We start from the raw sequence: 12,000 nt of genomic DNA on the forward strand, positions 1-12,000 counted from the left end.
TTGTGACCTTAGGTCCTTGGTTCAATGAAGTATACAGCCATTAATGCTGGTTTTACTTTTTGCAAGTTGGATTTTCTTAAGATTTTTTGAATTATTGTGATTTGGGCTTTATAACATGTTAAATGGAAAATAATATATTGATAAATTAAATCTTCGCTCTAGAAATTTGACTCCTACATTAAATGGAAAGAAGTAATTATGAGGAAGAAGACTGTAACATGACTAACATGCGTGTATGCTAGCTGTCCAGGAAAACTCGTTAGTTCCTGGCAATAGCTGAAGCAGATCATTATAAAGTAGATTGTATAAGAGTAGCATACCTGCTGATCGAACACTTAATATTGACTTATAAATATTACTAATCTATCATATGAGGCAGAGGCAAGGATAATAAAATCAGTTTGCTAACTATATGCCAGGCACTGTGTGGGAAGTTCTAAACACTTGCTGCTTCAGTAGTTAAAACTACTGTGTGGGAGAGTTTAATGTCTCATTTTTACAGATGTGGAAACTTCAGACTTAGAGGGAGCTACTGACTTTCTCAAAAAAAGAGTCTGGATTCCCAAACTCAGGCTGTGTTATTTCTGTAGAGGGCTAAACCAGCTGTTACTCTAAAACAAGCTGGTGTTTGGCCCTTGAGTTAAAAATGGTTTTTACATTTTTAAACTTTACATTTAAAGTTGCTTGAAGAAGAAGAATATGAGACATCATATACACCCACAGATTCTAAAATATTTACTATCTGGTTCTTAATTAAAAAAATTGCTCTAAACGTTTAAACAAAAACCCCTAAAAAACAAGACAAAAACTATGCTTAAATGCCTACAAAAACAGAGCAGATGTACATGCATGTTGAAAGGTATCTTTAAGCCTTTTTTTGAGGGTTTCATCTTTTTTGATTTTGGAAAGCTAATGAGAACTTTGGCTCTCTGCAGAAAAATGCATAAACAAATTTTCATGAAATTTATGGTCCCATCAAAACCTGTCTAGGATGCTTAGACTCCAGGTTGAGCAGTAAGCAAGACCGAGGGATACAACTTTGTTGCCATAAGTATAACTAAAATTAAAGTGGTTAATTATTAAGCACTTTAATAATTTTGTTGGCCTTCTTAGAAGGTATATAGGACTTATATGGCTCAGGTATTTCAAAAATCTGTATCCAAGGCAGTGTAACCAGTCTCTCTCTTCTTTTCCCTCTTAGTAAGATTGCCGATAGCAGAGTGAGGCTTTTTGAATCACTTGTTCAATAAGAATATCTGAAATTAAAAAAAATATATATCTGAAATTTAAAGTTAGAGTTTCTATCACTCAATACCATGTTTAGAAGTTAAATATTGACCTAACATTCCTTCCTATCAGATTCTCCATTTTCTTAGAACACTGTCACCAGGAAACAAGTGCTATTAAATCCTTTTGTTCCCTTTCTAGAGTCATAGGACCTGCCGACACTTTTGGCATGGCATTGGAGCACATCATACTTCACTAGAAAGTCATAAACAACCACCTAGTTATTAGTAGAAGGTTTACAAAAGTTTGGTTTGAAAATGTGTCTTGCCAAATTGCTAAGACTTACGTAAAACCACATACTTACTATACTTCCACCAAGGAAAAATGGAGGAATAGTTGTTAATTATTTATCTTCAGATTGAGTAGAACTGCAGGTGCTAAGTAGAGACTGTCACTACTTATTGGAATTATTTTATTCTGTTGGGTTGAGGCTCTAGAGAAGTACTTAAATTATCTTTTCCAGTCGATAGAGCTTTGGGGTAATAAGTACCTGACTTCAGCACTCTCTCAAACGAGAGCCCTTGAACAAGAGGCCTTATCTTCCCTAGTCTCAATTTCCATATCTGTAAAATGGAAATGGAAGTAATATCTATCCAATTATAGATATTAAATATCACATGTCGTATCTACTGAATAAACACGTAACTTCCCTTTAGTAACTAATTGAATATACACATTTATTGATTAACCTACATCTGTCGGACATTATATTCGAGATATGTCAGACCTTTGCTAGGTGACACATTAAACTTGTTTCCCTTTTCAAAGGAATAAGCTCATTGTAAAAATTCAAACAAAATATGAAATATCAAAGTGAAAAACCTCCTGCAATATCCTAAAATGGTTAAATTTGGGGACTATTCTTCCATACTTTTTCCTAAATGTATTCTAATTTATTATTAATTAATAAAAACAGAATCACCCCACTCTTAACATTTTGCTTTTTTCTTTTCTAAGTTATACCTCAGCTTTCCTAAATATTCCTACTTCATTTGTTTTAATAGGTTCTTAGAACTACATTGATCAGAATTACTATAAGCAATTCCTTATTGATTTTTTCATTTTTCTAACTAATATAAATAATGATACCATGAACATCCTGCTACCTATATCTTTGTAGATCTTAGTGGGGTTTTTTTCTGATGTTTCTTCAGGTTTTTTGTTGTTGTTGTTGTTGTTGTTGTTGTTGTTGTTGTTAGCCATAACTTTTGCAAATGCTCAGACAGTATTTAGGAACACAAGTTGAAAATGTACTCCTCTCCCTTTTAATTTCATCCTCCAATGTATCCAGTGTTAAGTTTGAAGTGTATACCTAACTATACTCAGACACATATTCAAACCTCTTGCATTCTGGGGAGGTTCCTCTCTCCCCTTTTCTTCCTCTCCCATCTATCTTCCCCTCCCTTTTTCCTTAACAATAAAATGGGGGAGTATATATAAATGTGACCCTGCAAATTGGTTTGTAAGTATAGCATGGCTGTCCCTCTAGGCGGTACATATGGATCTAACTCCTTCACCACTTTACTTCACTTCTCACCATGTCTCCAGCTCTGACCTTATCTTCTATAACTCTTCCTTTCACTTAGTCTATTCAGACCTCCTGGCTCTTCTCACACTCCAACCATGCGCCCATCACAAGGACTTTCCTAGTCTTTAGGAATGTTTTTCCCACAGATAGCCAGAGAGCTCACACCATCATTTTTCACATCCCTGCTGAAATACCATCTTTTGACTATTTTGTATGAAAAAGCACATTAGTCCTTTAAATGCCAGAACATTTTCTTGGTACAAACTTCTTATGACATATATATGCATTTGTGTGTGTGTCTGTGTGTGTGTGTTGGCCTGATAGATAGAAACTGCCCAAATCCTGAGTGTATGCTTGATAAATTTTCACAAAGTGAACTCAGCTATGTAACTGAAGTGCTGGAATTTTGAATTCAGTCTAAAGAACTCTGTATTTGAATTTCATAACCAGATGTAAATAAGAACATATATTAACTTTTTTTTAATGGTGGAGGTCATTGTTATAAATACAGTTTGCTGCTGTGTAAATTAATTCTGATTATAAAATTAGTTTTAAAGAGGATTGCCTCCTCTCTTTACACACACACACACACACACACACACACACACACATACATTGTGCTGATTGAAGTCTCCAGCAGTTCACAGTGCTGAGGTAAGGTCAGCTCTCCTCTCATTTCCATAAAAACAAAACGCAAATGTGTTTGCAACCTTCTCTGACACTTCAGAAGCTGTGGCTTTTAATTTCACATTCTTAGAAAAGGTCACTATAGAGAAACGGTAGATGATCCTTTCCTTGGACTGATACAGAATAACAGTAAAGCTAATTTTCACTGGTCTGGTGCATAATTACCAATTTTCATGAAACCAGCAGAACGCTTTAGTACATATATTTCTTTTTTCTCTGGTCAACACATTGAGTATTTATGCCCATGAATTCTTCACATACTTTTGGGAGAATGGAGGTGATGATATGGTGGTTAGAGTACTGAGATGTCTGTGTTTTGGTTTGCATAGCTTTGAGAAAAGAGCTAGAAAATGTCCCACTGCACAGCATAATTAGTTCTTGTTGGTGTGTACTTAAAAACAAGAATACTGTGGGGACGGGTGGGTAGCTTAGTTGGCTAACCCATCTGACTCTGAATCTCAGCTCAGGTCTTGATCTCAGGGTCCTGACTCTAAGCCCCGTTTTACTGAAAAAACAAACAGACAAGAATACTATGATTAGTACAGTAAAAATGTTTTGGTTGGGTTTTTTCCTATGTATTAAGTACCTGTATACTTGGTTCATTGGTAAGGTACATGCCAGTTAAACAGGTATCTGTGACCTCTGTATGTTTAGAAACAGTGTTTCTTATAGGATCCACTCCCATATTCTACCTTGTATAATCTGCAATTATAAGCAACTATTGTTTTTTACTGTAAAATCTTTAATAATGATGAAGACATATTTGTATTTAGTAGCTGGCTATAAAAATCTGTATTTTAAAAAATAACTATGTTCTGTTTTTAAATACAGCCATTTCATTTAGACATCAATATCTACTAAGTAGCGCATCTAGTGTTTGTGTTGTATGCTTATTGTCCTCTTCACACAATAGTCTTTCATGTAAACTGGATTATACTCCTCCTCATTACTAAGGATGATTGTGGTTGCTGATTGTATAGCCTTGCTACCTTAGTTTTTGGTCAAGCAAGTAAAAAAGTTCTGTGGCTGAAGTAAGAGACTATTTTATTATAGCTAATTTCACTGTATGGTAATCATTTTTATAATGTACTGAAAACCTCATTTTGTTCTTTATAATATTCTGTAAGATTTAGGACAGGTGATGTCTGGTCTGTTTTAATATTTGGAAAGTCATTAGTTCTCAACATTTAACTTTGGGTTTTAAATGGGACTAAAGTGCAAACTTTTGACATGGAAGAATTTAAATGCTTGTAGCAAACAACATGTGCTTCATTTTCTAATACTGGAGTGGTAGATAGTACAGATTGAATTTAGTTCAGGTGTTTTGAAATTAGTCAAGTGTAAGGAAAAAATTTCCGAGAGTCTTAGTCTGTAATAAAGCCCACAAATACAATTTATCTAAATTAGAGGCTTTTTTTTTTTTTTAGTAAATAGTTTATTTAAAATATTTGAATAAATTATTCAAAATGTTTGGAATTTTTAGTGCTCTAGATTTAGGATTTGGAATTGTTATTCTGAGAATCATCCCAGTCAACAAGCATTTATTAGACCAGACTCTGGTAATAATTGTTGGAGCCTTGGGGATAATCTGTGCTCTTAAGGTTTCTCTCTTGAAAGTAACTCCGCCTCTTTGTCCTGAAACAATAGGATTAGATGACTGGGAATTTCTGTTTTACTTCTGGAATTACTGTTGATTTGTTGATTTAATGTATCTTTAGGGAAGTCCTGCAACTTGTTATTTTTAAAACTGAGTGAAATAAAAAGGTTTTAAAAATTCTTCGAAAAAAGAATTATGTAATTATGAGGTAGCATTGTTATTCACCTGTTATTTTTGCGGAGGTCTCATGTAAGGACTTCTCTTAAATATGCAGGTGCAAATCATCTTAAAAATAATAAGTAAAAATTTAATAAGTTCCAACTTTAGGTAAGAGAAGCAGAGATACAGATAATATTAAAGCCATTTATGTTTCAGAATATACTTTACAACTTTTATTTGGATGGTGGAAAAATTAGGAGAAAGCTAGACAGTTATAATCTTAAAGTATTGACTTTCTCCTCATTTCTCTTGTTCAGAAAATTTGCTGTTCCTTTGTGTCTTGAATGGAGTTTTGTCTTGAATACATCTAACAGGCTTAATATCAGACATCTGTATTATATACTTCACTGCTTATGTCTTTACCATAGTAGGGAAGTGATAATTTTGCTTTAAGATGTTTTCTCTTTCCCCAGCCACTAGACTTAATTATAATAGATTTAAGAGATTGTTTACTCCATAAGTGTTTGTTTGCATCTATACACTGTAAAGAGAATTAGTGCTAAGAGGGAATAAATAAAACAGCTCTTCCTTTGAGATTTTTTATTTTTTAAATCTAGCACTGAGAAACAATTTACTTTTTTTTTTAATATATTTATTTGAGAATGCATGAGCAAGAGGGAGAGAGAGGGAGAAGCAGACTCCCCACTGAGCAGAGAGCCCAACTCAGGGCTGGAGCCCCAGACCCTGGGATCATGACCTGAGCCAAAGCCAGGTGACCTACAGAGTCACCCAGGTACCCTGAAACAGTGTACTTAGAGTAGGATAATGGGTTAGAACTTAGAATTTAAGAATTGCCATGATACTCTTAACCTTCTTACTCGAGTGGTTTTCATAGTGTGGTTTGGGTACCACTTTGGATCTCCAACACCCTTACAGGAGTCCACCATTTCAAAACCATTCTAACCATTCTCATAATTATACCAAAATGCTATGTGCCTTTTTCAGTCTCACTCTTTCACAAGTGTACAGTGGTATTTTCTAGGAATTACATGATGTGTGGTGACATCTCATCACCCTGACAGTTAATGGATTGTGAGCTTTATATATTCTTGTGTTTAAAAGTGTTATTTTTAAAAATATTTTATTTATTTACTTGAGAGAGAGAGGATTGAAAGGGACGGTTGGTTGGGGGGTAGAGGGCGAGGGAAAAGAGAAGCAGCCTCCCTGATGAGCAGAAAACCTGACACGGGGCTCTGGGATCATGAGTCCCAGGATCATGAGCCAAAGGCAGATGCTTAACCAATTAAGCCACCAAGGCACCCCTAAGAGTGTTATTTTTAATTTCTAATGTGGTAAATGTATCTATAAACCACATAAACAATGGGTCTTTGGATTCCTTAATTTTTAGAAATGTGTAGGGGTCCTGTGAACAAAATATTTGAGAACTGCTGATCTAATCTCGTTTATTTTCACCATATGGAAAGGAGGTACCCCCGTTGCCTCACTTTCTGAGTCAGCTTTAGTGAATGTTACACGCATACATTATTCAGTTGATTTATAGTATTTACATCTTGGTGTTTGTTGTAAGGAGGATAGGTTTGAGTGGATTTGCTGCAGATATGATTATGAAAACCACTTGAACTTCCTCATCCTTAGTTTCTTCATATATAAGTAAGACTTACGATACCATTGTTATGAGAATCAAGGATATGTGTGAAAGTATTATATCATTTGCAGATGTGCTAGAAATCAATAAAGTAATAATTGTTGTATTCTCTTATTCAAAGGTATGTGTTGGAGCTGGTAGAGAGGAGGAGGAATTTGGATTTGAGGACAGTTCTCATGGTTCTTGCCTTCCCCCTCCCCGCCCCCCCAGCTTTGTGGAAGCTGAGAATTTCAATTTTATTGATGCTAGGCTTTCGTCAGAGACCCCCACATGTGAGTTGTGATGAACATAAAAAGACATGGTCGAGGGTTACTTGGTTCCCTGAGTGTTCATCTCATTTGATACTGTATCTCTGGTGCATAGGATATCAGTTAACATTGACTCAAAGGTGAGTTCTATTATGAGGGACCTGCAGCCTCTGTGATCACTCTTTTGTTTGGTGTATACTGTGTATATATAAAACCAAGTCAGAATATTGTAAAGCATTTTAGATCTTGATTCTTTTATGCAGAATTAGGATATTGAATAAAAGTGAATATTTCATATTTAGTAGTGGGCATGTAGGTGATGGGGGAGAAGTTTTTATAATGGTGCTTGTTGTTCTTATTCTTACTAGTTTCATAACTATTCATGGATACTTTTTTTCTCCTTACGAGTAGAGGAATTAAAATCATTTTCCCAAGTATAGACTCTGTTAGCATGGTACACACCCAGGAACTCATAAATAGAACAATTCTCCATAGGTTTCCATAAGTCAGTGGCTTCATATATTCAGTTTTAATACATGCTTTAGTTATAAAGCTTAGTGATGCAGAGGTAGAAAAGCAACACCTAAGGTAGGGAGGCATACTGATTATTATTATTTTCCCTGCAATTGCAAGTTGATATACTCACAAAAAACACTATTTTTAAAAAATCAGTCAGTGTAGTGACTGAAATCATGGTCACATGGAATCTAAAATCCAAGAAAGACCAAAAGCTATGACCTTGAACATCATACTTGGTGAATACTGACTCCTTTAGTGGTTGTTTGTGGAGGGGAAGGACTTTGCTCTGTAGTATGTCTCTAGGAGACCAGCCTTAAAATAATAATAGAAAGTTTTGGGAAATAACTTCTAGAGCACTTCCTTGTGCCTAATGCTTTATGTGAACCTTGTCATGTAATCCTTACGATAACCCTATAAGATACGTACTATTAATTATCTTTTACAGATGAAGAACTGTGGTTCTCAGAGTTGAAGTAGTTTGTCAGATCTTCAAGCTAGCAGATGTAAGAACCGAAATTCAAAACCAAGCACTGACTCTAAAACTTGTGTACTTATACTGCTTTAAATTGCTTTGTCAAAAAGAAGCTGCGTGAGGCATGCTCAGTGCTTTTTATTATTTCATGTAATTATCATCCTCTTTTTTCATGAGGAAACTGAGGCTTAAAGTCAGAGTATGCCCAAGGTTATGTTACTAGAAAGTGGCAGAACAGGATTCCAAGCGAAGCTCCTCAAGCTTCAGGGTCTGCTCTTACCCTGTTCTCTAATAGCTGTCATGTATGTTTGTTTTCTTCAGGCAACTCACAGTTTATTGGGAGGAGGGGATAGAGTGAGGGAGAGCTAGAAACATGTAAACAGGATGATCAGTTCATAATAGAAGTGTGTGTAAAGTGCTTTTAGAATACAGGTAAGGAAGCAGTACCAAGTGGAGAGGGGCACTTTACAGAGAGGAGGTGACTTTGAAGTAGAATTTGAAGGGTGGAAAGGAGCTTACCATGTGGGACTAGTTATGGAATCACAGTGGTTAGCAGACAGTCTCTCAGGAAAAGTATTATGGCAGTACTAACCTTGGTAAGCATGGAGGAGTTTGGTGCATGAATTGTCTCTTAAATGTAGTATCAATCAAGTTATCCAAGTAAAATAGAAAATTTACAATTTAGGTTCGTGGTTTACTAATATAGAAAATTAAGAGTATTTTGAACCACTCGTGCTTTGTTTTCTCTCTTGCTTGTACGTAGTTATACATTAGTGTGCCATGCTTTGTATAATAATGTGTGCCAGAAAAGTTATGGCCAGTCGAGGTTTTGTAATGATACTTAAATGCAGCAGGGAACTCACCATTTAAAGGAATACTAAGGTACCTCTGAAGAATGATAAATGAAAAAACAGCTTGAAATGATTACCCCTCCTTTATCTAGTTTATGTATTTGGTTTGGAAGAATTTGGAGCACACTTAGATTTAGATTTTCTAGTTCCTAATGTGAGAGAGCCAAGTCTGTCAGCCTGAAAGGCAAAAACCACACAGAACTCCAACTGCTTCTTCTACTCTCTTTCTTAGGCAGGATGTAGTGTTGTTTGTATTCCTCAGCCTGAAATAAAACTAAAGTTTCTGCATGTCTAACTTTGGTCTCTGTGTCCTTAAGTAAGCCCATTTGTGGAAAGGGATGAGATGACATTTGAGCTGACCAGTTAAAGGATAGTTTTATCTTTAGACACAGGGAGATGGGCTGGAGGGTATAGTGTTGGTGGGAGAAATAACAAAGGAACTGAATCAGAACATTCTGTGGTTATCTTTAGGGATTCAGTGAGGCAAGGGGGAAGCCGGTTCGATAAGACTCTAGCATAGAAAAGGAAGAAAACCAGAGTGTGTGTGTCTGTTACATGCCAGGAACTCCTCCACTAGGTGTTTCACATGTGTGAACTCTCTTAAGTCTTTGTAAATAATCGTGTGAGGTAGCTTTTTATTTAAAGAAACAGCAGGCTTGTGTTTTGGATTAAAAGATACTTTTTTTAAAAAAAATACTCTTATTAAGAAGAGGAAACCTAATTTCAGAAATCATAACCTTCTAAGTAGTGAAAATCTAAAGCAGGCTGGTGGGCAACATAAAACAACAGTGGAAGAGACATTTTTAGCAATAAAATAGAGGGGATTGGAAGTGAAACTGATTAGATGTGAGAAGGGAAAGAGTAAAAGGTAACTACAGGTTCCCAAGTGTGTATTTAATCTTCAGTGCCAGTAAGAAAATAGGAGAAGAGGAGCAAGTTTGAAGAAAAGGTGTCTAATTTACTTTTAGGCATCAATATATAGAACTTGTAAAAGCAGTGAGAGCAAATGATGTTGCTAAAGAAAGTATAGAGAGAAGGGAGAAACGAAGGGAGAACTGAATTTGTTTTAGTGTACAGAACAAACCTCTTCTAGTTCTTCATTATGGAAAATTTCAAACTTGCTTAGAAGTTAAAAGAATAGTTCAGTAAACCCCCATAATCCATAGCAGACCGTCATTAATTTGTGGCCACTTTTGATTCCCTGTCCCCCCACACTCCCCTCCCCAGATTATTTTGAAACAAATCTCTAGGAGTTGGGATTGTAGGATTCTAACTTTGGTGTTCTTTTCATGACACCCTCCCTCCTTGACAAAGTCTCGTCCAACTTCTGCCTATTTCTAGAGATACAGTGCATGGAGATAGCTGTCTTTTTTTGACTTGCTCCAATTGTTAGTATGTTTTCCCTTTTATTGAGCTGAAAACTTGAGCAGATTTATTACTTTGGCAAAGACATACAAGCCCATGCTGAAGTCAAGAGTAGATTTAGACCTCAGACTATTTTTATATCGGGTTTGTAGTAAACCCTCTTTCTCTAAAGATCACAGTGTTTGCAAACAGTTTTACTGCTGCCATGTGATGGAGATGTCACCAGCTGGCATTCAGGGTGCTCTATAAGAGCATTCTTGAAGAAGCATCTTAGAGAAAAAACATATTTTAGACCTTAAAAAAAGATTCAGATCCACATACAAGAAGAAGGCTTGGCTTCACTTGTACGTCTAAAATTTAAATACTATGTATTTTTAAAATGTTACCAAAGTAATGTACATTTTTAAATTAAACATGGTTTTTCTTTTAAATTTTTACTAAAATACAACTCCTTACTTAAAATGTGCACTAATTATAAAATTCAGTTTAATGCATTTTTACAAAGTGAACAGAAGAGCATTCAGAACAAGCAATAGAATATTACCAGCAGCCAGGAACTCCCGTGTATGCCCCCCAGTCACTGCCCTCCCTGCTCTGCCTGATTTCTACCACCATTGTTTTGGGGTTGGTCTTTATTATTTTATCTGTTTTTGAACTTCATATAAATCAAGTCATATTGTACCACTCATTGTTTTTCTAGATTCTTTATGTAGCTCAGCAGTATGTTTGTAAAATTAATCCATGTTATTGTATATGGATATAGTTCATTGTATTTGCTGTGGAGTATTCCACTGTGTGATTGTACCTCAATTTATCCCTTCTTTTGTTGGACCATTGGATAGCACTGTTGTGAATATTCTTATACATGTCTTGCGGGGAGCATTTTTACCCATTTCTGTTGTGTATATCTAGGAGTAGGTTTGCTGGGTCACAGGTTATGCATTTCTTCAGGTTTAGTAAATACTGCCGCTGGGTTTTCAAAGTAGTTCTAATAGTCTGCATTAGTAGTTTCACATCTCTAGCATTTGCTATTGTCTTTTCACTTTAGTTAATGTACATAATTTAAAAATCAAATAAAAAATCAAATATAACAGAAGGACTTATAATGAAAGTCAGCAATCACTTCCCTAAATCCTCTGCCTTCATCACCTGTAAGACATACTCTTCAGAAGCAACCATTTGTAACTGTTTCTGTTTTTAACAGCTTTTAAGAGGCACTGATTAAGAACATAGATTTGGGAGCCTGACTGCTTAGATTTTTATCTTGGCCACACTGCTTACTAGCTGTATAACCTTGAGCAAACTGTGTAACTTCTGTGTCTGTTTCCTCATCTACAAAATGGAAATTGTAGTACTCATCTTCTAAAACTGTTGTGAGAATTGATAAATGTCATGCTTTTTATACAGTAAGTACTTAGTAAAATTAGCTTTGCTAATTAATTGCAGTGTTACTTCTGTGGTGCTCAACAATGTCATATTGTGATACTTATTTTAATAATTTCGGACATTGTCTATTGATTGACTTCTTTCTGAGGTAGGTAGGATTTAGCTAGGTGATAACCCTCTCTCTCCTTCCCTCTGCCTTCTTCAGGTCTAGTTATATCACTGTCTTCATTCATTG

At 35.6% G+C, this 12,000-nt stretch overlaps 2 protein-coding genes across 5 annotated transcripts in view; one reads left to right on the forward strand and one right to left on the reverse strand.

Moving 5' to 3' along the window:
• Positions 1 to 12,000, forward strand: part of PDZD8 (PDZ domain containing 8) — an 82,921-nt gene that overhangs the window by 7,443 nt on the left and 63,478 nt on the right. The gene's annotated exons all lie outside the window — the stretch shown is intronic.
• The window catches only part of SLC18A2 (solute carrier family 18 member A2), a 114,670-nt gene continuing 103,736 nt past the window's right edge, over positions 1,067 to 12,000 (reverse strand). The window contains exon 21 of one of the 2 annotated variants that reach the window (XM_077877486.1): positions 1,067 to 1,256. The gene's annotated coding sequence lies outside the window, so the exon portion shown is untranslated. The remainder of the gene's footprint in view (positions 1,257 to 12,000) is intronic. The other variant, XM_077877481.1, reaches the window with a different exon arrangement.

Source organism: Canis aureus, chromosome 29, assembly GCF_053574225.1.
Source record: "Canis aureus isolate CA01 chromosome 29, VMU_Caureus_v.1.0, whole genome shotgun sequence".
Lineage (NCBI taxonomy): Eukaryota > Metazoa > Chordata > Mammalia > Carnivora > Canidae > Canis > Canis aureus.